This window comes from Hyla sarda, chromosome 11 (genome assembly GCF_029499605.1).
Source record: "Hyla sarda isolate aHylSar1 chromosome 11, aHylSar1.hap1, whole genome shotgun sequence".
In the NCBI taxonomy this organism is placed as follows: domain Eukaryota; kingdom Metazoa; phylum Chordata; class Amphibia; order Anura; family Hylidae; genus Hyla; species Hyla sarda.
In genome coordinates, this window is record NC_079199.1 from 16706371 (window position 1) to 16734017 (window position 27647).

Sequence of the window (27647 nt, forward strand, 5' to 3'; positions counted from 1 at the left end):
TTTGCGCGAGCTGGAGGCACACATGTTGGGAATCAAAGTTGTTGAGGGTTTTGGTTCCAGCACTGAGCCTTGTAAATCATTCATGCAGAACAAAAAGGAGTGGGGGAGGGAGGAGGCAAGCATGCATCAGTTTTATGACTCTTGAGCATATTGAGAGTTATAGTTTTGCACCAGCTGGAGGCACACTGAATAGAAAACACAGATTTAGAGGATTTTGGATTCAGCACTGAGCCTTGTACATCAATCATGCAGAAGAGCCATGGTGGGGGAGGGAGGAGGCAAGCATGCTGCAGCTTTATGATTATTTAACATACTGGTTTTGCAACAACTGGGGGCACATTGGATGGGAAACATTGCTGTGGAAAGATGTCTAGAAGACCCAAGCTGAGATGGTGTCGGTCACTAATATCTAGGGTTTGCTTTAAAGGGAGCTGGGGCTTGAATAGGAAGCAGAGCAAATTTCATCCAGCATGCACCAAATATGCGCCAAAAAACTCACACGAATGCAAAGAATAGTAAATAAATGAGGAAAAAACACTCAGCAAGTTTTCCTCTTGACAAGTTTTGATCAATCTCCCCCTATATACAGTAGATTATTAAACCTACCAAAAAACAACAACCCTACACTCTTAAGTGTAAATGAGGGCCATTGGGAGGTATTTATCATCGGATTTAAGTGTCTTTTATTGCGTATGTTTGGCGATTTTTTTGGCACAGTGTCTTTTTGCGTCAAAGTTTGGCGCATTCTCTTCACTGACATTTTGTAGCCTTGCTTCGATTTTGACAGTCCTGTGTTTGATTTTTGCAGTGGTCAGTAATTTACAATTTACGCCAATTGTATTTTGGCGCTAATTTGCCTGTTTTTGATGCATGTTTGGAGCAAATCCAGTACTTATCAGCTGCTGTATGCTCCAGAGGAAGTTCTTTTCTTTTTTAATTTCTTTTTTGTTTGACCACAGTGCTCTCTGCTGACACCTCTGTCCGTATCAGGAACTGTCCAGAGCAGGATAGGTTTGCTATGGGGATTTTCTCCTGCTCTGGACAGTTCCTGACATGGACAGAGGTGTCAGCAGAGAGCACTGTAGTCAGACAGAAATAAAATTCAAAAAGAAAATAACTTCCTCTGGAGCATATAGCAGCTAATAAGTACTGGAAGGATTAAGATTTTTAAATAGAAGTAATTTACAAATCTGTTTAACTTTCTGGCACCAGTTGATTTACAGAAAAAAAAAAGGGTCCCCCCCCCCACTTCAAACTCTACGGAACTCACAGTAATAGCCAAGTAGAGTGCTCGGGTATCTCCATATGTAGTTTCTTAAAGAAACATAATAAAATGGAGGTTGTTGTTTGCACACAAGTTGGGTTGGGTCTATGAATCATGAGCTCACCACCAAGACCATTACATACACTCCACTCATGTGTTCAGAAATGATGGGACATTCAATGAGTTCATCTCCACTAAAGTGGCTTCCAACATTTGGCCCTACAGATGTTGTATAACAACTCCCAGCATGCAATGCCCATTAATATTGATGCATTTGGTAATAACAATGGATACAGTGAGCTCATGTCCACTACAGCCTGTCCTGATTTAGTTGTCTCTTTTCTCGCCTCCTGACAGAAGGGTTAATATCTGCTTTATTTTTATACCATTTCCCCAAAGTGATGAAATTAGCTAAGTGGTTACTGTAAGAATCCACCTGGCTGTTATCCCAGGCAGTCCATTAACGGAGGGTCAAACACGGCCCTCGGTGAAAAGGCAAAGTGCCATTTTTACCAAAATGATTATTCTTCTAGCGAAATTAAATTGCCCCTCGTATGATTAAAAACTCTATTCTCTCATGGTTGGCATTCTAACTTTATTATCTGGAGAATCAAATATTACTATTTTTCTCGAAATGTGAAATGAATTCTTAATATTAATGCATTCTTCATAATGAACTGGAATCCACTATACTGGCAGAAAGAGTATCCAGCATAGCCAAAAAGAGGGAAAACCGGTTGTAGTAAACCAAATATTTGTATGACAGTCTTCCATATAACACCAACAGCACATGGAAGGTGGGGGGCCTTGTTTCAGATATCTATCTATCTACAGTAAAGAGGAAAACAGGGCAGCACTCCAGGAAGTACAGTGAATGGTGTCTTTATTATCACCAAAATGCACAGTGACGTTTCGGCCACCTCACGTGGCCATCATCAAGCCAGGTGAGGTGGCCGAAACGTCACTGTACATTTTGGTGATAATAAAGACACCATTCACTGTACTTCCTGGAGTGCTGCCATGTTTTCCACTTTACTGCATACAGAGGGACCTAGGACCCGGGTCCAACCGCTGCTTGCACCCACCTACAATTCCGTTGTGTGCTGCTCCACTTATTGATTATCTATCTATCTCATATCTATCTATCTATCTCATATCCATCTATCTATCTATCGATCTCTCACCACTTAAAAATGGCGGTGAGAGATCGCCGAAACGTTCTATTTTACATCATGGAAGAAAAACCACAACTTTTGATTTCACAATTTTGGTGTGCTGCCTACGTCCATTATCTATCTATCTATCTAACAGAAGAAAAAATCTTGTCCACAGCACCAAAGTTCATGAAAAAATGTGTGTTTTATTCCATAAAAGGTGTCAATACAACAGCGACGTTTCAGTCAGCTCAACCTGACCTTTGTCAAGCATCACACAACCAGTGCTAACCATATCTTTACAGGAGTACCAATTACAAATGGTACCAATCAATGTGCAAAATCAATCATTAAATAAAGTGCAAATGCATAGTGTAAACAATACAAAAAATATATATAAACATAAGTAGCAAAGTACAAAACCATGAAAAATACATAAGTGAGACCTATACACAATATAGTGCAATAAATACATTAAGATAAACACTAATTGTGTTTAATTAATAAAGTGACACACATGTGTAGTGAAACATACAGGGTTAAAAAGGTGGGGGAACACACACTCACCGGATGACAAAGTATATCCACGCTATTACAGTATTCGGCATCAGGAAGTAACAACAGCGCCTGCACGCCTCGTTCTCAGAGTGTCTCGTGTGGCAAGTAGATCTAGGCCAATCAGCAGATGGCGTCCAGGTGCCCATGGCGACGCGCAGCGAAATCTAGCGCATGCGTACATCACCACGAGTCAACCTGCGCCATCTTGAGTGTGGGAAACAAGCCTGTTCTTCTACTATCTATCTATCTATCTATCTATCTATCTCATATCTATGTATATATCTCATATCTATCTATCTATCTATCTATCTCATATCTATCTCATATCTATCTATCTCCTATCTATCTATCTATCTATCTATCTCATATCTATCTATCTCATATCTATCTATCTATCTCATATCTATGTATATATCTCATATCTATCTATCTATCTATCTATCTATCTCATATCTATCTATCTCATATCTATCTCATATCTATCTATCTCATATCTATCTATCTCATATCTATCTATCTCATATCTATCTATCTCATATCTATCTCATATCTATCTCATATCTATCTATCTCATATCTATCTATCTCATATCTATCTATCTCATATCTATCTATCTCATATCTATCTATCTCATATCTATGTATCTATCTCATATCTATGTATCTATCTCATATCTATCTATCTCGTATCTATCTCATATCTATCCATCTCTCATATCTATCTAGTTATCTATCTATCTATCTAACATCGTATTTCTTTCATATATAAATAACATTTCCTTAAGACTAGTTTTAATAAGCAGACATTAGTGGGACACACAGGGGGATCTTTAGCCGCCTTTGACCTGGTCCTAAATGAATCCATGCTGTTTAGAAAAGGTAAGTCATTACAGGAGGAGCGGCCCCTGTTAACCGTGAGGTTGAGGTGATGTTCACAATGAATTCTTGATGTGACTTTATTTTGAAGTCAATGACTGTTACGCCGAGCGCTCCGGGTCCCCGTTCCTCCCCGGAGCGCTCGCCTCATCCTCGTTGCTGCAGCGCCCCGGTCAGATCCACTGACCGGGTGCGCTGCGGTCCCGCCTCCAGCCGGGATGCGATTCGCGATGCGGGTGGCGCCCGCTCGCGATGCGCACCCCGGTCCCCGTACCTGACTCGCTCTCCGTCGGTCCTGTCCCGGCGCGCGGCCCCGCTCCCTAGGGCGCGCGCGCGCCGGGTCTCTGCGATTTAAAGGGCCAGTGCACCAATGTTGGTGCCTGGACCAATCTTCCCAATTACCAATTAGTGTGATCACCTGTGCACTTCCCTATATTACCTCACTTCCCCTGCACTCCCTTGCCGGATCTTGTTGCCTTAGTGCCTAGTGAAAGCGTTCCCTTGTCTGTTCCTAGCCCGTGTTCCTGACCTCCTGCCGTTGCCCCTGACTACGATCCTTGCTGCCTGCCTCGACCTTCTGCTACGTCCGACCTTGCTTCTGCCTACTCCCTTGTACCTCGCCTATCTTCAGCATCTTCAGCAGTCAGAGAGGTGAGCCGTTGCTAGTGGATACGACCTGGTCACTACCGCCGCAGCAAGACCATCCCGCTTTGCGGCGGGCTCTGGTGAAAACCTGTAGTGGCTTAGAACCGGTCCACTAGCGCGGTCCTCGCCATCCCTCTCTGGCACAGAGGATCCACTACCTGCCAGCCGGCATCCTCCTGCCAGCCGGCATCGTGACAGTAGATCCGGCCATGGATCCCGCTGAAGATCCTACACTGGTCGCCCAGCTAGCCTTAAAGATCGCCCAACGAGATCAACAGCTGGCATACTTGACTTCCGAGGCACTGCGTATTCAGTCACAGATACAGCAGCTGCAGATACAGCAACAGCTACAGCTGCAACTACCATCTCCTCCGCCGGCTCCTGCAACTCCTCCGCAGCAACCGGCCGTTCCTAACCCCTGCTTGTCCCTGCCGGACAAATTTGGCGTAAAGATCGCCCAACGAGATCAACAGCTGGCATACTTGATCTCCGAGACACAGCGTCTTCAGTCACAGTTACAGCAGCTGCTGCCGCAGATACAGCAACTTCAGTCACAGCAGCTGCTGCCGCAGATACAGCAACTTCAGTCACAGCTACAGCTGCAACAACCATCTCCTCCGCCGGCTCCTGCAACTCCTCCGCAGCAACCGGCCGTTCCTAACCCCTGCTTGTCCCTGCCGGACAAGTTTGATGGGGACCGCAATGATTCTGCCACAGCCACAGTCCAGTCCTTCTTCGCTGAGGTCCGTGGTGTCTTCGAGGAGCCTGCCCGAGCTTCTTCTGCCGAGATTGCCCTGCTGAACCTGGAACAGGGTGTTTCTTCCATTGGCGAGTACGCCATTCAGTTCCGTGCTCTTGCTTACGAGTTGTCCTGGAATAGTGAGGTTCTCTGCGCGACCTTTAAAAAAGGCCTATCCAGCAACATTAAAGATGTTCTGGCCGCACGAGAGACTCCTGCTGACCTACATGAACTCATTCATCTTGCCACTCGCATTGACATGCGTTCTTCCGGATGGCGTCTGGAGCTCCGCCTGGATATGGACTTTGTTCGCACGAAGCGTTTTTTCTCCCCGGCTCCTCTCTCCTCTGGTCCTCTGCAATCCGTTCCTGTGCTTCCCGCCGCGGAGGCTATGCAAGTTGACCGGTCTCGCTTGACACCTCAAGAGAGGACACGACGCCGCATGGAGAATCTTTGCCTGTACTATGCCGGTACCGAACACTTCCTGAAGGATTGTCCTATCCGTCCTCCCCGCCTGGAAAGACGTACGCTGACTCCGCACAATGGTGACACAGTTCTTGATGTCAACTCTGCTTCTCCACGCCTTACTGTGCCTGTGCGGATATCTGCCTCTACCTTCTCCTTCTCTACTATGGTCTCCTTGGATTCCGGATCTGCAGGAAAATTTTTTTTGGCCTCTCTTATCAACAGGTTCTACGTCCCTGTGACCAGTCTCGCCAGACCCCTCTACATCTATTGTATTAACAATAAAAGATTGGACTGTCTCATGCGTTTCCGCACAGAACCCCTCCTAATGTGCATCGGACCTCATCACGGAAAAATTGACTTTTTTTTCCTCAGGTTCTTTGGCCCCAAGAAGAGGGGGAGACCCAAGGGGGGGGGTACTGTTACGCCGAGCGCTCCGGGTCCCCGTTCCTCCCCGGAGCGCTCGCCTCATCCTCGTTGCTGCAGCGCCCCGGTCAGATCCACTGACCGGGTGCGCTGCGGTCCCGCCTCCAGCCGGGATGCGATTCGCGATGCGGGTGGCGCCCGCTCGCGATGCGCACCCCGGTCCCCGTACCTGACTCGCTCTCCGTCGGTCCTGTCCCGGCGCGCGGCCCCGCTCCCTAGGGCGCGCGCGCGCCGGGTCTCTGCGATTTAAAGGGCCAGTGCACCAATGTTGGTGCCTGGACCAATCTTCCCAATTACCAATTAGTGTGATCACCTGTGCACTTCCCTATATTACCTCACTTCCCCTGCACTCCCTTGCCGGATCTTGTTGCCTTAGTGCCTAGTGAAAGCGTTCCCTTGTCTGTTCCTAGCCCGTGTTCCTGACCTCCTGCCGTTGCCCCTGACTACGATCCTTGCTGCCTGCCTCGACCTTCTGCTACGTCCGACCTTGCTTCTGCCTACTCCCTTGTACCTCGCCTATCTTCAGCATCTTCAGCAGTCAGAGAGGTGAGCCGTTGCTAGTGGATACGACCTGGTCACTACCGCCGCAGCAAGACCATCCCGCTTTGCGGCGGGCTCTGGTGAAAACCTGTAGTGGCTTAGAACCGGTCCACTAGCGCGGTCCTCGCCATCCCTCTCTGGCACAGAGGATCCACTACCTGCCAGCCGGCATCCTCCTGCCAGCCGGCATCGTGACAATGACCTTTGGGATGTTTTCTGTTCTCACACATAAGGTGAAAGGAACGTACACAAGTTTGATTCAATCTGAAAGTCATTTCCCAGGATATTCCATAGGGTCGACTGCTCCGATCTAACACTGGAGATATTGAATTAATATTTGTTAATCCGCGACAAGTTTTTAGTGAACTGATAAAAGCTTAGAACTGATATTATGTGCTGGCCTTAGGATGACACTGCCCTAAACTGGTGCGGTCTTTGGATCCCCTGGATAACATTTAGCATGGCTGGAGAGAAGCAGAAAACATCGGAGGTCAACTGAAAGTCAATGCAAAAACATATAAGTGAAATTAGTCAGACTGGTCAAGGTCATCAACAGAGGTCAGGTAGATCAAGGAAGCGGTGACCTGCACCAGACAAGAGCATAGTGTAGTGGTCTCTGTGGCCCTTCAGATGGTGCAAAGTAGATGCGGTGGGCAGTAGACAGGAACATAGCTGTTTAAGATTAGGGTCGAGTACTATTGTTCAGGTATTGGGTCACAACAGGCCAGGACAATAAACTAAGTTCAGAAATAAGCCAAATTGGGGCTATTTAATGGTAACACTAGTTTTCATTCAAAATTTAAAAAACACTTTTGTGTGCACTGCTCTAATGCAAACCTATGTGTCTCCCTGGCAACAGACTACAAACAAACTCTGTGTAGTTGTATTCTGCTGTCACACTCCCATCTGTCCTCTACTTCTAGATATCCCCGTCCTTATATCCTGTCCTTAAATCCTGACCTCATATCCCATGCTTATATCCTATCCTCATATCTCGTCATATCCTGTCCTTATATCCCTTCCCCATTTCCCGACCTCATATCCCGTTCTTGTATTTTGTCCTCATATCCCAACCTTTTATCCCATCCTCATATTCCGACCTCATATGCTGTCCTCATATCCCATCCTCATATCCCAACCTCATATCCGGTTCTCATATCTAGTCCTCATATCCTGTCCTCATATCCAGTCCCCATATCCCGTCCTCATATCCCGTCCTCATATCCCATTCTCATACCCCAACCTCATATCCGGTTCTCATATCTAGTCCTCATATCCTGTCCTCATATCCTGTCCCCATATCCCTTCCTCATATCCTGTCCTCATATCCCGTCCTCATATCCCATCCTCATATCTCGTCTTTATATCATGACCTCATTTACCGACCCCACATCCCGTCCTCGTATCCTGACCTTATATCCTATCCTCATATCCCATCCTCATATCTCATCCTCTTCTCCTGACCTTATATTCTATCCTCATATCCCATCCTTATATCCCAACCTCATATCCCATCCTCATATCTCATTCTCATATCCCACCCTCATATCCCGACCTCATATACCGTTCTTATATTTTGTCCTCATATCTCGTCCTCATATCCTGACCTTATATTCTATCCTCATATCCCATCCTTATAGCCCAACCTCATATCCCATCCTCATATCTTATTCTCATATCCCATTCTCATATCCCGACCTCATATACCGTTCTCATATTTTGTCCTCATATCTCGTCCTCATATCCTGACCTTTTTATTCCATCCTCATATCCTGACCTCACATCCCGTCCTCATATCCTATCCTCATATTTCTTTCTTATATCCCGCCCTAATATTCGGTCCTCATATCCCGTCTTTATATCCCATCCTTATATCTTGTCGTCATATCCCGTCCTCATCCAGTTATGGCTGGACTGAGTCAATTACACTTGATCTATTTATTCTCTGTCTGATGGTGGCAGCTTAAAGGACCTAATTTCTTTCCATTTTGTCATAAGATTGCTTTCAACATTTAGAGAAAGAAAAATGTGAAGAATAGTCAAAGAATTTCTAAATTGTGATTCAGCCCAATTATCGCCTTGTCATAAACATGGAAGTAAAATAGTGATTTTCCTGCAAAGTCAATAGGGGACACGTACATGAGCGGCATCTTGCTCTCTAAAGAGAATACTAAAAAAGAAAAACATGTCACCAAGAGATAAATCAATGAAGCTATTGTGGAAATGTCGGGGATGACTAAACAAATAGAATATACACTGGTCGCAATGGTTTGTTGCTATAAATGAGCTGGAGATTGGACATTTCACAGTAGACTGGGTCCTGACCCCCCCATTAAAAGTCACAGGATTTCCAGGACATCCAAGGCATCGATACAATGGAGTTTAACTCACTTTTAACACAGACGTGAAACAAGACAGAAGGCGACTTAGTGGATTAGACTCAGGGTCAGATATTCTCTGCCTGTTCAGCATCTCGCTCGGGGATGGCCAAATGTTTAGGCTTTTCTTGTTTCTTCTTAACTGAGTAAGTGAAGAGGCAATGGGAGTTCGCAGTGAAAAGAAGAAATTTAAATTAAAAAAAATAAAAAAGTTTTTATTAGCACAAATTTGGATTTACCTGTTCCCTGATGTTGCCTTTGCCTGTTGATTTTGTACTTTGCCACTTTTTTATAAAAATAAAAAAGTTTTTATTAGCATGGATTCGGACGTGTCTGAATCCGTGCTAATAAAAACTTTTTTATTTTTATAATTAGTCCGTCCACACGGTCTATTTTATTTCTCTCTCTTACTGGCACCACTCTATCATCTATTTTTTTTCCTTTACCCCTGTTGCCCTTTTCTATATGGGAAGGTACTACGGAAGGTGAAAACCTTGTAAAGGACTACGATTGTAAGAGGCAATGGTGGGGCAGACATACATACATAAAGGTACCAGTACACATGTGATTGCTGTTGGCCAAATAAATGTTCAACCGTCATCTATCTCTATTGATTCCTTCATACACATGAATGTTCAGCGTGGCTGAGCCGCTGCCAGACTCTTATGGTGCTGATTGGGATTTGGCAGATGAAATCCCACATGCCCGATTTTCCCCAAACTTTATCACACGACAATACCATTCATGTTGTTTTTTTGGAGTGTCAATTTTATTTTTTTTTAAACATGGAAAAATAGGGAGGGAGTGTGTGTGTTTAGAACTTATTTTTTTTTATATATACCGTATATTTTATACACTATTTTTTAAATTACTTTTTAGCCTCCCCCCAGTGACTTGACTCAATCCCTTCTACAATACTAATATATTGCAGTTTACTGTCATAATGCTGATTTGTCACATAATAGGAGCACAACATGGCCAGCCAGGAGGCCTTTGTAATACCTTTGGCTGCTATGATGATTGGGAACCCCAAAAATGCATTGCAAGTGACAAGCATTTTTTTCTAACCACCTAGATGCCACAATTGCTATTGACTGTGGCATTTAGGTGTTAAACAACCAAGAAAGGAGTTTATCTCCAATTCCAGTTGCTGAAAGCAGAAGTTAACTGCAGATAGCAGCCACTATCTGCCATATATGGAGCAGGCTCAGCTTCTTAATGACATTTGATGTACATGTACCGTAATGTTACATACGTACCTTACCCGGCTACAGTATAGCGTCCAACCTCCTCTCAGTGTGCCTGGCATCTTTCTTTATCATTTTCATAACAGCCTTGTACATTGCCGGCTGGCCTATCAGCTCAGTGCCGGTGTTTACACCTCCCAGAGGTGGGGGATTTAAACCTGCTCTGATTGCGAATCTGTGGCTGTAATAAAGGTTCTTCCCATCACCGGTGTCCTTTGTTCCCTGTATCTGTTTATCCTTGCTGTCCTACCGTGATTTGACATTTGCCTGTTCCCTGATGTTGCCTTTGCCTGTTGACTTTGTACTTTGCCACTGTCTACTTTGACCCATAGTTCGCCCTGACTCTTTTTTTGCCTCTGTGATTTTGTATCTTATCTTTCCGTGTGATACCAACCTGGTTTGTCTGACTATTCTGACTTTCCCTGCACTTAGATCATTGTAGGGAACGTCGCCCAGTTAGGCGCTGCCGTTTAGGGCGGATCCTCTAACTAGGTAGCAAAATGTTTTTTTCGATAAGCGTTAGCTTGTACTCTTTCGCTATCCCGGATGTGACATCTAAAGTTTACCTCTTTACTGTGACACTATCATAAAAGCTTCCTGCACATTTCTTGGTAAAATCTGCTACTTCATGGACTTGAAATGTATTTTTCATTCTATTCTTTTGCCGAATGGATCAAATAAATCAATAACAAATAGTTGCTCCTGTGGCATAAAATAATAACAAAACTAAATGTCCATTTTTCCTTCAGCCATTGTTAATTGAATTGGCGACCTAATGTACGAGCTGACTATATTATAAGCATTGGAATAGCAGTAACTCATATACCCCGGCTGCCGTGAGTCCCTGATGTATAATGTCCACGTCATTGAAAACACCAAACCTTTAAAAATGATCTGCGCTTACTAAATTAGAGGTTACACAATAGGGAACAATCAGAATGTGTGGAAAATGCAATTTTCTCCTAGTCGTAAAACTTTACATTTTTCATTTGCAATTATTCTGAACTCAATGTTTCCCCTTCTAATTGCGCCTAAGACTAGTCAAGCGCTTTAACAAGGTCAGGAACAGTTCAGACTGGAAGTGCACGGACACAGGACATCTTCCCGAGCCCTTGTTTTATACCGGCGAACAGTTTGCGATACATTGTCTGAAAAATTGGCCAATGTCTGAGAACAACTCATTATCCAAAACATAGAGGAAAGACATCAGGACCTCTAAACCGTTTGCATTGACCTGTTGTATTGTGTTCTTTAGTCAGGTAGAAGGTCTGCGCACATTTTATTTTTTTTCTAGATGAATTATAGTAAAAAGCATCTTTAGATGTGAGAATTGAAACAGCGTCTAAACAATGGAAAATCACGGCAGGATGTAATTTCACAAATGATGCTGAATCAGAGCGTAGAAGGAGATCAGATGGGAACATTTAGATGGAGAGTACAACATGTTACCGACAGTCTGGGCGGAATTAGATATGATTTCTCCAATATAGCTATAAAAAAGCACAAACAAAAAAAAATAATAAAATAAAATAAAACAACAACAAATATGCTTCTCTAACCCCTTAAATGGGCACTGTCATTAAAACTAATTTTTGCTATTGCACTCCTTATGGTAAATAAAAACTCTTTCTAATGTAATATGGACCACAGTTTTTTTTTATTTTTTGCGCTCTCGTATTTTTCACCTCACCTTGTAAAAATCAGAACGCTTTCAATTTTGCACCTACAGACCCAAATGAGGGTTTGTTTTTTGCGCCACCAATTGTACTTTGTAATGAAATCAATAATTTCACCACAAAATCTATGGCAAAACCAGCTAAAAAATATTTGTGGGGAAAAATTGAAAAAAAAAAAAATTTATATAGGTTTTATTTTATTTTACTACTTTAAAAAATATATATCATTACATGCACCAAAATAAGTATGTTTAAAATTATCATTTGCTGATCCCTAGAACTTTCTTATTTTTCCGCATACAGAGTGGTATGAGTGCTAATTTTTTTGCACCTTGATCTGAAGTTTTTATCGGTACCATATTTGTTTTGATGGGACTTTTTGATTGCTTTTTATAAAAAATTTTAGGGTATACAAAGTGACCAAAAATATAAAATTTTGGACTTTGGAATTTTTTTATGAGTATGCCACTGGTTTAATTAACATTATGTTTTATAGTTCAGACATTTACGCACACGACGGTACCACATACGTTTATGTTTACTTTTTGTTTACATACATTTTTTTTTAAATTGGAAAAGGGGGGGGGGGATTCAAACTTTTATTAGAGAAGGGGTTAAATCACATTTATTAACTTTTTTACACTAGTCCCATAGGGGACTATTAAATACAATCCTTAGATTGCATACACTGAACATTGATCAGTGTTATCTGTGCTTGATTGCTCCAGCCTGCAGAGCCTGGCTGGGGCATCGAGGCACAGATTGGACATCGAGAAGGCAGGTAAGGGCCCTCCCGCCATCCTCTCAGCTGTTCGGGACACCACGATTTCACCGCATGTGTTTTCTCCCGTTTTAGACACCGCAATCAACCTTGATCGCAGCGTCTATAGGGTTAATACCGGACATCAGCCCGATCGGCGATGTCTGGTATTAGCTGCGGGTCTCGGTTGCTGGTAGCAACTGGGACCCACTAGGTATGAAGTGTGCTCAGCACCTGAGCGTGCTTTACATAACGGGAGCCGGCAATGTATGTAAATATACGTCCATTGTCGTTAAGGGGTAAAAAAAAAGTGTTCTATGTTTTATTTGTGTATAAAATAGCTGCTAGGTGTCTCCCTATATGCCAGAGCACATTTCCCCATGTCTTGCACAGACTTTGGACTTCTGCTGGCCTGGTAGAAGTCCAAAATCAGGAAATGCAACCTGTAGTGCTGGGCGGGGGTGGGGTGTGCAACCTTATCCAATCATTACTCATCTCAAGCCAAACTGCTCTGGGCTGTGTGTAGCAGAGTGAGGGAGGAAGTAGGAAGTTCTCCCCTGTATGGCTTCAGATGATGTCACACCTTCTGGGGAACGCCCCTTCCCAGTCTGTGAATCTGAGTCTGAGACTGAGCTGAAAATACAGAGCAATATCAAGGTAGGAAACAAAAAAAATTATAAAAATAAAGGCAGGGGGTGGCTTATCAAGAAAAGTTAACAAGATCATGAGAGGTACCGTTAAAGGGGTACTCTGTTGCTAGACACATGGCGTTCTGAACATTATGTTCAGAACACTGGGTTTCGTTGGCCATGTTCGTGAAGTCACGCAACCCCCCCCCACCACATGACATCACGCCCACTTCCATAGACATAAATGGAGGGGGCGTGACATCACGAGGGGGCATGGCGTGATGTTACAACCACGGCCGAACCCCCGCGATCAGACATCTTATCCCCTATCCTTTGGAGGGGACGTGACACCATGAACATAGAAGCTCCAAGCTTTCATGTTCAATACGTCCACAATGTCAGCCCAAGGATCGCATGGGGCGTTCATGCGGCTGTTGCCTGTCCAGGCATGCTGGAAGTTGTAGTTTTGAAACAGCTGGAGGAAGCAGGGGGCACCCTCCCTCAAGAATGGGGGGTAAAAAGCAAATTAATATGTATGTTTTCCTGTTCAGATACAAATGCGTGAAAAAAAAAAAAATGCAGATATTTACATGTAGAATTCTCTTTTATGTCCCCAAAAATACTGCAGTAATTGTTCCTCTTGTCTGGAGAATCATTATAAACTGCGCATTACGTTCTTTCTGATTATACGAGGTAATTACAAAGTGCTTTACAAACTATCCGAAAAGAAAAGCCATTTATCGTTTTCTCCTTCTCTCGAGACTTATTTTTTTCTTTTCATCACTTATAAAAATTACTATTTACAGTACAGACTCCGACAAAAATGACTGTTATGACAATTATTACTTTCAATATAGATAATGACGGCCCGTAATTGTATACAATCAGCCCACTTTTGGCCCGTCTACTTTAGCTTCCTCCAAGACAAAAGATGATGATTGAAGCTACAAAATTCAGGTCAGAAAACAAAAAAAAGTCGCCAATGTTATTATTTTTTTTTTTTTTGGGTACATTTACAAACTTTTTTTTTTTTTATGCTGTTGCTTAACCCCTTAAAGAGGCACTGTCATTTTGAAAAATGTTTATATTTTGTAGTACTACTGATAAGATGACTTTTTTAATTTTACAAAAAAATCAAAAATGAAAATAGCCGCCACTAGGGGTCATCTATGCAGACAGACTACTCTGTATTTTGCAGCATACTGGATACCGGCCGTAAAGTGTGTTGGTATCCAGTATAGGAGATTACCATTGCACCACTACAGCCTTCAGCTGTTCCTAAACTACAATTCCCATGATGGGAGTTGTAGTTTTGCAACAGCTGGGGGTACAATCTTTGTAAAACTCTGTGTTAGAGCTGTGTATTCTCCAGCTGTGTGCCTCCAGCTCTTGCAAAACTACAGACAAAGGATGTGTGGGCATGCTGGGAGTTGTAGTTTTGCAACAGGGAAAGGCAACACTGCTCTAACACTAAGTGCTTTATAAACACTGCAGCTCCAGCTGTTGCAATGCAAAACTACAACTCCCAGCATGCTTGAACAGCCAAAGCTTTCTCTGACTCCTGAATGACAAAGACGCTGATCAGATATTCAGGAGTCTGTGAAAGCTGAATGACACACATAGTGACAGCTATGTTGATTAGCATCCAGCTTTACTAGGGACAGATAGAAAATGTATGCATAAAAACAACTGTGCAGTGATTTGCAGACTGCCAAGAGAGGAAAGGGTTACAGAGTGCAGTGATTTGCAGACTGAGTCATCCACAGTAAAGGAGAGAGACGGACACGCCCCCTTCAGAAGGCAAGAACACAAAGCAAGTGAGCAACATATAAATGCTATTTGTTAGGGATATATAGGTCCCAGACACATAAAATGATATTTACATGATCAGGATTAGGTACTGAGTAACATAACACTTTAAAAAAACATATATATATCTTATTCCTTCCAGTACTTATCAGGTGCTGTATGCCCCAGAGGAAGTTGTGTAGTTCTTTCCAGTCTGAGCAGGAGAGGTTTTCTATGGGGATTTGCTCCTGCTATGGACAGTTCATGTACTGGAAGGATTAAGACTTTTAAACAGAAGTAATTTACAAATCTGTATAACTTTCTGGTACCAGTTGATTTTTTATTTATTTATTGTTTTCCATCTGACAACCCCTTTAAGGATGCAGGGATTTTTGCACTTTAGTTTTTTCTCTCCTCGCCTTCTAATAGCCTACAGACCCATATGAGAGCTTGTTCTTTTTGCGCCACCAATTGTACTTTGTAATGACATCACTCACGTTACCACCAAATCTACAGTAAAACAAAAAAAAATATTTCATTTACAAATCTGTTTAGCTTTTTGGCACCAGTTGATTTAAAAAAAAAAACAGTTTTCCACTGGAGTACCCCCTTTAACAGCACTGACTTCCACCAAATGTTTCTTGTAGCTGAAAATAAGATTTGGAGGAAAATTGGACCATTTTTTTGTAAATATTTTTGGAACACCCCGTAAAGCATTTAGAAGGTTCACTTACTTTTTTTTTTTTTTCCAATTGTAGACAACTGACGAGTTTTTATGGCTTTTGGAATTTGTCATTACCGTATGTGTTCCCCGGATACCAGTGGTGTAGCTACAGAGGTTGCAATGGTCGCTATGGTGACCGGGCCCCTTCGCCAGGGGGGCCCACACCTTTCTCACATTTACATGATTGACGGCCGCCACCATCAGTACTTATGTTATTGTCCTAGTGGGACATTCTTCAAGTGGAAGTGCGGCCGCTGCTGCCAGATGTTCCCGTACTTCAGCAGCGGATTCCAGATAAGGGCCTGGGCTCCTGACATATCCCGGAATGGGCGGGTCAGCGCAGAGGCATCATCACACCCTGGCCCCACTGTCCTACCCTTGCCTTGCTGCTTTGTGAGTGGAGAGGATGAGGAGGGGCGGGGCATGCACAAATCCTGTCCAGGAAGCCCCGCCCCTTCTACCTTTATTGTGGTGTGCAGTGCATTGCGGCCGCCCGGCTATCCTATACTGCTGACACTTCATCCAGGCGACCTCTTGCCTGACCAGCCCACGGTGCCCGCGTCCGATATGACCCTGCCTTAGATTCTGCACGCTCTAAATGTACGGCGCTAGGGTGTCACCGCGCACAACGCCGTACATTTATGGCATGGCTATGAAGTTAGCTGCGCTCACTTCATAGTCCTTACCGCAAAGTGACATGCAGTGTTTCCCAACCAAGGTGCCTCCATTTGTTCTAAAATTACAACTCCCAGCATGGCTAAACATGCTTTTTCTGTCTGGGCGTGCTGGGAGTTGTAGTTTTACAACAGCTGGAGGCACCCTGGTTTGGAAACACTGCATTATTGTATAAGCACCACAGATTAATTTATAGAAAAACATTTAAAGTTATGGAAACTCACAATTAAAAGATTTATGATAAAACATCTTGTATGGATTAAAGCATTATTCCCATAAAGCAGTGGTCTCCAAACTGTGGCCCTCCTGCTATTGCAAAACTACAACTATCAGCATGCCTGGACATCTTTTGGCTGTCTAGGCTGTCTGGGCATGCTGGAAGTTGTAGTTTTGCAACAGCTGGAGGTTCACAGTTTGGAGACCACTGTCAGTGGCTATTGCTATTGTGACCAGGCCTCTAGTTAACTCAAGGGAGGGCGTCTCATGATGACGGACATCAGCATTCAAGCTGATGTCCGCCATTTACTCTATAGATGCCATGATTAATGCTAATCATGGCATCCATAGTAAGGATGGAGGTGTGTGTATGGGGGCGGTAGAGGGATGTGTATATGTATGAGTGTATGATGGATTTGTGCATGTACGATGGTTGTGTGTGTATGAATGATTGATGGATTTGTGTTTGGATGTGTGTGTATATGATGGATGTGTGTATGTATGATGGATGTGTGTGTATGTATGATGTGTGTCTCTCATACATACACATATCTATCATACATACACAAATCTATCATAAATCTATTACATATAAATCAATAATCAGAGGAAATAAAAAAAATGTGGAAATTGTAACTGGTGCCACCACTTTATAACTGGCAACAGTATAAACATAGGGGGCATTACTAGAGAAATAACAGATTTTATGTGTTGTACATCCAAAAATGTAATATATGCAATCGTATGTGAATGTATGAGATTTTACATAGGCAGTACAATCAGACCCATGAATATTAGATTCAGAGAACATATGCACTCTATAGTAACAAAAAAAGGTTCACCGCGACTGATAGAACATGTGGTCTCTGAACATGCAGGAAACATCAAAAACATAAAATTCTTAGGCATAGAAAAAGTCAAAATAAAACCAGATCAAGACAATGTGAAAAAATTAAGAGAAATAGAAGCCCGTTGGATATTGAGGACGGGAGCTCAAGACATGAGAGGGTTAAATGATAGAATAGATATGGGAGTCTTTCTCTGAACATCGGTTTGGTTACAAATGGTTCTGTTTTTACTAGCCCGGTTTTAAACAGTTTTTTACCACAGCAGATAGGCTATTTTCACTTATATACAACTATGTTATGTTTTATAAGTAATTTTTCTATAAATTTAATATTGGTAAATCTATTTGTAAGATTGAAACTCCGCTCACCTCGGCACGACGTCACAAATGAAGGAGGAGATATATAGTCACGTGCACAGGTGAATGGAGACGATCTGTTGAAGTTCCTGAAAGGAAAGAAACAGCTGTCATCGGTTAACGCACTAGTGTTCGGCATCCCGGTGTGGCGTGGAGCCGCTTTACCTGCATGTCCCAGTAATAAACACGAAGTTACTACAACGTGGTGAGTTGCCTGTACTTTCTTCTTAACTATATGGATATATATATATATATATATATATATATATATATATACATACACACACACACATATCCATCATGCATACACATGTCTATCATACACATACACATGTCCATCATACACACACACACGTTTATAATACATACATCTATCATACATATACACACATCTATCATACATACACCGATCAATCATACATATACACACCTGTCATACATACACACACCTATCTTACATACATATATACCTATCATACATACACACACATCAATCATACATATACACACCGGTCATACATATACACATCTATCTTACATACATACATACATACACACCTATCATACATACACACACACACATCTATCATACATATACTGTTCATCAATGCGGAGGGATGGGGGACAAGGGGGCGATGGGGGAAGGGGTTGACCTAGGGCAGTACAAAACTAGAATACACCACTGATGGGTTGGGGAATAGTAGTTTAGATTGGTGTTATCCAATCTGTTGCTCTTCAGCTGTTGCACAACTACAACTCCTACCATGTTCTGACAGCTTTCTGGATCAGAGGGTACAGTGTGTGGCAGTATTAAATTAAGAGGGTACAGTGTGTGGCAGTATTATATTCAGAGGGTACAGTGTGTGGCAGGGTTATTTTCAGGCGCAGTGTGTGGCAAGGTTGTAATGATTATTGTCTTCATATAGAGGATGAGGATCTGCTGACAAAGTGGGGAACCAATGATGTCCGGGTGCCAGAAGATGTAGCAGAAGTAATCCTGGCATCTGGACCAGATGAAGTAGAACGGGAAAGACAAAAGCGAAGACCGCATTCAGGTCATGGATATCATTGTGTGTTCTCCTGCCTGACTGTCCCATTGCTGCTGAAGTCACTTGTACATTCTGCAGGGATCATGGGTGAAATTCTACCCCAATCTGAGGCTCTACAGCGGTTACAAAACTAGAACTTCCATAATACCTGAGGCTCCCAGACATGATGAGAGTTGTAGCTTTCCAACAGTTGGAGAAACACTTGAACCGAGGTGATCACTGGGGGTCCCAGCAGTAGGACCCACACACAAAAAATGGTCTGCTTAAATTGGTCCCAGCCCGGCCCTGTCTGTGAGTCACTTATATCATTGTGTATTCTTATGGCTGTGTTGTCCCATCAGTGCTATAGTCACTAAAATCTTTGTGTGGTTGGGGAAAGCGGTCGTTTGAGGTTGGTGGTCATCGGCGGGTGGGGGTCCAGGAAGTATTTTTGCACCGGGGCCCTGTGGTTTCAAGCTACATCCCTGCTGGATGCCGATAATACACCAAATCAGCTGCCAATCAAACATCTATGGAAATTGCGCTGAAACATTGACGGCTTTACTTTCCCTTCAACTAAAAAGTACAACGGACAAGAAGCAATCTGCCACATTTGAATCTTGAAAACAATCTACCCTTTAGTTATGCTAATTTGCGCTGTTGTTGTTCTCTAAAACTTCCCTGTAGACAAGATTTTCTAACATGACATAATTAAGCCTTTCATATATCATGAAAAAAAAAAGAAAATACGGAAAGTGTTGGGGGGGTGAGGGGACAGAGTGTAAATAAATTGTGGCAGCTGCACTTTTCCCATGAAGAAGCTTTTCTGACAGTTCCCTTCTCTATTGCTCTTAAGCAGTACCCTGAAATGAATTACAGTCAGGTGAGTTAGTCAGCTTTCATTCAAAGTGACAGCCGCGCGGGACTCGCAACCTCTTCAAGTGCGTTCCACTTCAGGAGAATGGCAGTGAATATCCCCATCAAGATCTAGCCTTCCCGAGCTGGGTTTAAATAAACATCTACTTGCAATTTACAACAGTTTTCCTTAAAGGGGTACTCCGCCCCTAGACATCTTATCCTCTATCCAAAGAATAGGGCATAAGATGTCTGATTGCGGGGGTCCCCAGTGGTAGGACTCCCTGCTTTTCGTTGGGTGCAGCGCCAGAGGCTCGTGATGTCATGATCACGCCCCACTCGTGACATCACGGTCATGCCCCATCAATGCAAGTCTACGGGAGGGGGCATGATGGCAGTTCCGCATCGGCAGTTCGCTCTGTGCACCAGATGTCTGGGGTTCCATAGCCAGGATCATGGGGGGTCCCCAGCTATCAGACATCTTATCCCCTATACTTTGGATAGGGGATAAGATGTCTAGGGGTGACGTACCCCTTTAATGTCCATGACAAGATGCAAACTTTGATCTCAAAATTTATGGCTAGATTGAGGTATTTAGTCTAATTACCATCGCGATGGAGGAAAACAAAAAAACAAAACAATATTTGCCTTGCACATGTAGACATATGCCACTTGTATTTTGTACCGGGGCCATCACTGGTTTTTCATCTTTCAATATTTGACAGTAACTAAACTGAAGTTTGATATCTTATTTAGTTCCCAACTCTCTTTTGCAATATACATCCCCCCATCGGAATAAATAATTCATAATGCCACAATGTTTTTCTCCTCCTTTCGGAATGTAATAATCAAAGCAATGTAATTCTGTAACTGGTTTCCTTCAGACATGGAGTTGCATTGATAATAATGGCGTGTCTCAAGTCATGGCTGTGAGAGTGTATTTTGTGGTATATAAACAATTCCAGTATTTTCTCAGAATTGTGATTTATCCAGGATATCATAGTGGTAGGATGCAAAATGTGATGACAAACTTCAGCTTTTACTTTGGCAACTGGAACTAACACATTAGGTGTCACGTAGGGCAGGGAATGGTGCTGCCCTGAGCTTACCAAGAATCCCTTCCCTGACTACTTGCATAACTGCCCAAAACAGCGGATCCACAACTTGGAACCGGTCCCTGTGCCGTATTGAAGTGCAGGGGTGACACATCAAAATAATAAACAGAACACAGTAAAGAGGTCAGGGATCAGGTCAGGACACAATGCACAAACCAGGGAGCAAATAACAACAAACGATGAATAGACAAAGTTGAATCAAACAGGCCAGTGTCAAAACCAGAAAGTAACGCAATACCAAAACACTAAGTGAAAGGAAATTCAAATGCAAACAAGGGTCAAACCAAATGGACTACAAGGCACAGAACATCAGGCAAAATAATGGTCAATAAACAGGCATAAATCAGAGAAATGTTTAAAGGGATACTACGCTGCCAGACATCTTTTTCCCTGTCCAAAGTATAGGGGATAAGATATCTGATCATGGGGGTCCCGCTGCTAGGGCCCCCCGCGATCTCCCGCAGCCCCCCTCAGTACATCACGCCATGCCCCCTCCATTCATGTCTATGTGAGGGGGCATGTCGGCCGAAATGCCCCCTCCAATAGAGATGAATGGAGGGGGTGTGGTGTGACGTCACAAGGGGTGTGGCCAGCATGTCACGATCACTGCCTCCACCTCCGAGGAGCACCGGAGTACCCCTTTCAGGCAAAGCAGACAGAAAACTAGATACACAGGTATGAGCTGGAATCACATGCAGCAGGCAGAAGCATACTGATACCTTATAAAGACCAGCTCAGAAGGGTGCGGTTCCTAAGGCTGGAGCCGAACTCTGTGCCTGCAGCTCCATAATGGCCAGAGCGCAGCACTAGAAGCCTGACCAGGTGCGATCGTTACAAAAGGCTAGAATTTCCTGTTTTCTGTTGCTCACTTTTCAGCTTTGCTGTATGAACTGAGTCAGCAAAGCCATCTCATCATTATCATTAGAGGATGGGGGATGTTATGACAGCAATTTTGTACTTCTAGAGGCCTAGATAATGCAGGAAAGTGAAAACCCTTATACATGACATATTGGTGGACAAATGACCATTCCTAAAAATGCTAATTTCTGAAAATCGGCCTATGAAAAAGGGCCAACAATCAGCCATCAAACTAGCAAATCTTTTGTGTGGCCAGAAAATTGTCGATATTGGCCGCACATTTCTCTGTGAAAATGGCATATCAATTTAAAGGGCCGCACAACCGATCCAGATCATGGCTTACACCATCATTAAATGGGCACTGTCATTAAAACAAATATTTGCTATTGCACTCCTTATGGTAAATAAAAAATCTTTCCACTGTACCTTGTTTAAGGAGCAGCAGTATTCCATCTCTTCTTGGGGACTGTATTAGTCTATTGTAGCTTTTCTGAACATTAAGGGTGCGTTCACACGTGCGTATTTACTGCTGCAGATCTGCTGCAGATTTGCTTCAGCAGATTTTGCTGCCCATTGAAGTAAATGGGCAGCAAAATCTGCAGCAGCAAATCTGCTGCAGATCTGCAGTAAAAATATGCACGTGTGAACGCACCCTAAAGGAGTATTCCCATAGGGGATTTATCACTCTCTAGTAGTTCTGCTTTCCAGCAGTGTTCCAAATGAGGGGCAGGATGCCGGTGCAAGATTGACAGTACAGGCAAGCGTTGGTCTGGTAGCCCTTGCCTGAGTGTACGCACCTTTACCCTCACCCCTCCAATTGAAGTCTTTGGAGGAATGGTATGGATGGAGCTTGAAGTAAACATCATGACACAGGCGCACTAGTTCCCATCCCCGGCAAGGAACAGAAGACTGGGCTCTGCGGAATCACGGCCATCACTTTATGTTGGCAGTCATGGCTGTATCTCTAGGCAACGAGCAGACAGCAACAAAGATGGACTGAAAGTGATATCGGAAAAACTGATGATATTGGACAACAGGAGAATTTTTATTTTATTTTTGGGGGCTATTGGCGTCTAATCATTAAGATAGGAGCACCCCTTTAACTTCAATTCATTGCAACAGGCATGTGTTTATACGTTTATCTACGGCGTTCTTCATGAAGGGGTTAAAAAGTTCCAATAAAGAGATTTTTATTTTATTTTAAGAATCTTTCTCTGCTTGCATGACTGAAGTGTATGCCGTCAACATGGCAAAATTAAAATACATAAAAATTTTTTTAAAAAAGCTACAAAGAAACCCAGAAATAGATAAGACAATACTTGTTATCTTTTCTGCATAAACATTCTAAAATTTCTGAAACAAAGGGATGAATGTCTTACTGGCCTTGTCTAATGAGTTTTCCGTCATCCGGCAGTAGGATAGGAAATTATTATGGTGAATGTTTCTACCACCAAATGGTGCTGCGTTGGTCATGGACACGTTTGACTACTGTAGTATCGGATATCATCCTGTCTACATCCATGCGGCCATGTCTACTATTCATGAGAATACGAGATTGAGGGGGGAATAAGCTGAAATATCAGACCGCCTGTAACATACTAACCACCACCACAAATAATGAGGACCTCCCCGGCCTCCCACTCTACCCCCAATCCAGAATTAAGACAACTGACAAGAATGACCTTTCGAATGGACTGAGTGGTCGGTCACAGCTTTAATAAGGTAGTAATAACAAAATAAACCAACTGCTTAGCAGTTAACCATTAAAGGGGTTATCCAGGAAAAAACTTTTTTTTTCATATATCAACTGGCTCCAGAAAATTAAACAGATTTGTATATTACTTCTATTAAAAAATCTTAATCCTTTCAGTACTTATGAGCTGATGAAGTTGAGTTGTTCTTTTCTGTCTAAGTGCTCTCTGATGACACCTGTCTCAGGAACCGCCCAGTTTAGAAGCAAATCCCCATAGCAAACCTCTTCTACTTTGTGCAGTTCCCGAGACAAGCAGAGGTGTCAGCAGAGAGCACTGTTGCCAGACAGAAAACAACAATTCAACTTCAGCAGCTGATAATTATTGAAAGGATTAAGATTTTTAATAGAAGTAATTTACAAATCTGTTTAACTTTCTGGAGCCAGTTGATATAAAAAAAAAAAGTTTTTTCCTGGAATACCCCTTTAACTTTATCAACAATATTTACGGTAAATAGCTTGAAGTCAGGAACTTAAAGGGGTATTCCAGGAAAAAACTTTTTTTTTTTTAACTGTTTAATTTTCTGGAGCCAGTTGATATATATAAAAAAAACTATTTTTTTTAACTGTTTTTTTTTAACTGTTTTTAACTTTTTTTTTTTTAACTGTTTAACTTTCTGGAGCCAGTTGATATATATATATATATATATATATATATATATATATATATATATATAAAAAAGTTTTTTCCTGGATAACCCCTTTAACTTCTTGGCTGAGGCAGTATCCTCTGCTGATGATCTCTACCGCCAGCTGTGACTACAAAGAAAGACAAAAGATACAGAAACAAAAGAAAAAAGGGGTGCAACAAATACACAGCACCCAATACAAAATTGCGAACAAGATGCCAAAAGCATCCCACAAAACTCAGTCAAACTTATAAAATGTACATGTATATATATATATATATATATATATATATATATATTTTTTTTTTTTTTTTTTTTTTGGATAAAAAAATGTTTCTTCTTTTTTTTTTTTTTAAAGCAGACATTATGTATGTATATATATATATATATATATATATATATATATATATATATATATATATATATATATATGGACAGATAAAGAAAATATACAGTAAATAGAACAAAAATTGGGAGGGAGGGTAAGATTCCCCAGGGACACTGGTAAGGCACAAATTCACATATACGAAAATTTGCATATACAACACATTAACATGAGCGGATATTCGTATATACGAAAATTAGCATATGCAAAATTTCGCATATGCGAAAATGCGCACACCAGTCTCACACAGTACTATTAGAGCCTTCTTACACCACATAAGCTGGAAGCAGAGAGGGATGATTACTGTGATGTGTACTGTGAAAAAAAAAAACGAATATTCGTAATTTCGAATATATAGCGCTATATTCGCGAATATGCGATATTCGCGAATAAAATTCGAATTGCGAATATTCGCGAGCAACACTATTGATTAATAGTGTTGAGCGGCATAGGCCATATTCGAATTCGCGAATATTCGGAGGAATATTCGTCATATATTCGCGAATATTCGCATATTCGTTATAATCTCGTTTTATTTTCGCATATGCGAAACGTAGCGTATGCGAAAATTAACATATGCGAATATTAGCATACACAAAATTCGCATACCCGAAAATTCGTATATACGAAAATTAGCATATGTTAATTTTCGCATATGCGAATTTACGCGCGCTAGTCTCACACAGTAGTATTACAGTCTTATTTACACCACACAAGCTGGAAGCAGAGAGGGATGATCACTGTGATGTGTACTGTGAAGAAAAAATAAAAGAAAAAAACGAATATTCGTAATTACGAATATATGCCGCGAAATTCGCGAATTCGCGAATATGCGATATTCGCGAATAATATTCGAATTGCGAATATTCGCGAGCAACACTATATGATTAATCGCTCTGGTCGGCCCGGCCCCTTCGCTTAACCCCTGACTGCCCACCAGTCCAGGCAGTCAAAGTTACCTATCCCTAAGCGGGCAGGTAACTCACAGTCACAGACCAATAATCAATGAGGGTCTAGGGTAGTGGACACCAAAATGTGGGCCTCGAGTTGTTGCAAAACTACAACTCCCAGCAGGCCCAGACAGCCGTTGGCTGTCTGGGCCTGCTGGGAATTGTAGTTTTGCAAAAGCTGGAGGACACAGTTCGGAAACGACAAGTCTAGGGTGTTGGACCCCGAGTCGATCACTCATCAAGTGTCAGATCTAGTGTTGCTCGCGAATATTCGCAATTCGAATATTATTCGCGAATATCGCATATTCGCGAATTTCGCGAATATAGCGCTATATATTCGTAATTACGAATATTCGTTTTTTTCTTTTATTTTTTCTTCACAGTACACATCACAGTGATCATCCCTCTCTGCTTCCAGCTTGTGTGGTGTAAAGAAGGCTGTAATACTACTGTGTGAGACTGGCGCAAAATTTCGCATATGCGAATATTAGCATATGCTAATTTTCGCATATGTGAAAATTCACGCATGATAATTTTGTATATGTTTATTTTCACATGCTAATTTTCGCATACGCGAAGTTTCGCATATGCGAAAATAAAGCGAGAATATAACGAATATGCGAATATTCGCGAATATATGACGAATATTCGTCCATATATTCGCGAATATTCGCGAATTCGAATATGGCCTATGCCGCTCAACACTAGTCAGATCCTGAAATGGTGAACAGCACACCGTGTGGTAATTTACGGTGCTGCAGGTAAATTCTTAGCTGCGGTTCTCATGGGAGACCTTGTTATTTGAAGAAGTATTACGTGACTTCTCCCGAGGTGTTAAATGACTATTTGATGCATGGCATGTCACCTGCCGGAACATTATAAAGGACGTGCCCTCATTTGACACCCCTGTGAACCTCAGTAAAGGTGAATTATGCCTGTGCGAGCGCTGAAGTGGAAAAGGAGCGTTTCCCTAATTTATGAGACTGTGGGCGTAGTGTAATAGAAAAGCAGAGATTAAATAGAACAGTTAAGTTACCAAATTGAAATTATGTTCCCTTGAAAAGGAACATTTCCATCATATCACATACGGTGCACTTTCAAATATAAAAAAAAAAATTGGGCTTCAAATGTTTCCATTTTTTTTTGTAGGACTTAGGTAAAAAAAAAATAATAATAAAAAAAAAAAGCCCCCCAAAGCCTCAAAAAATATTTCCCCCTTACCAAAAAACAAACAAACAAAAAAAAGTCCCTAAAACTGACATTTCCGTACTAATTTACAAGCTGTTTTAAAAGCGTTTTTTTCAAAGCGGTTTGTACCAGATAATGAAGTTGTCATAATTTCTTTTACTATTTTTTTTTAATATTCTCCTATATGTTACTCACTAGGTCATGCAGATTCTTTACATTTCTTTTTATGTGTCTAGTTTCTGTATTTGGCTCGAAAATGCCTCACTGCTGCTTACTCATTCTGACATCCACTGCTCAGGAAGGGGGCGTGTCCGAGGCAAGCACTGAGGCTGCCCTCCCTCACCGTGCATTCACTTCTTCCCTGAGTCTGCTGTGCTGTGCTGGGTCTCTTCATTCAACCACTGCAGGCAGCTCTGTAAACCCCTCCTCTCTGTTTTCATGCTGCAGTCTGACAGACAGGACAGGAGTGAGCACAGAGGAGCGCTAGTCCCGCCCTCACTTTCTGGACTTTGTTCCAGCCTGGAATAAAGATGATGCTGCAGCCGGACAGCATTATGATCTGGATGGTATGGGGACCCCTAGTGGTCTTTTTAAAGCCATAATTTCTATAAAAAGGAGATAACATTTTTTAGGAAGTATATTAGAAAGGTTAAAGGGGTTATTCAGGAAAAACACTTTTATATATATATATATATATATATATATATATATATATATATATATACATATATATATATATATATATATATATATATATATATATATATATATATATATCAACTGGCTCCAGAAAGTTAAACAGATTTGTAAATTACTCCTATTAAAAAATCTTAATCCTTTCAGTACTTATGAGCTGCTGAAGTTGGGTTGTTCTTTTCTGTCTAAGTGCTCTCTGATGACACGTCTCCCTTTAAATTGTATGAGAG

At 42.0% G+C, this 27647-nt stretch overlaps 1 long non-coding RNA gene across 1 annotated transcript; it reads right to left on the reverse strand.

Annotated features, from left to right (window-relative positions):
• Window positions 1-15472: 15472 nt before the first annotated feature.
• Window positions 15473-27320, reverse strand: LOC130295373 (uncharacterized). Its single transcript, XR_008848808.1, has 3 exons — window positions 26917-27320; window positions 17976-18052; window positions 15473-15654 (listed from the first exon to the last, which is right to left on the reverse strand). It is a non-coding gene; the product is annotated as an uncharacterized LOC130295373 (long non-coding RNA).
• Window positions 27321-27647: the final 327 nt, after the last annotated feature.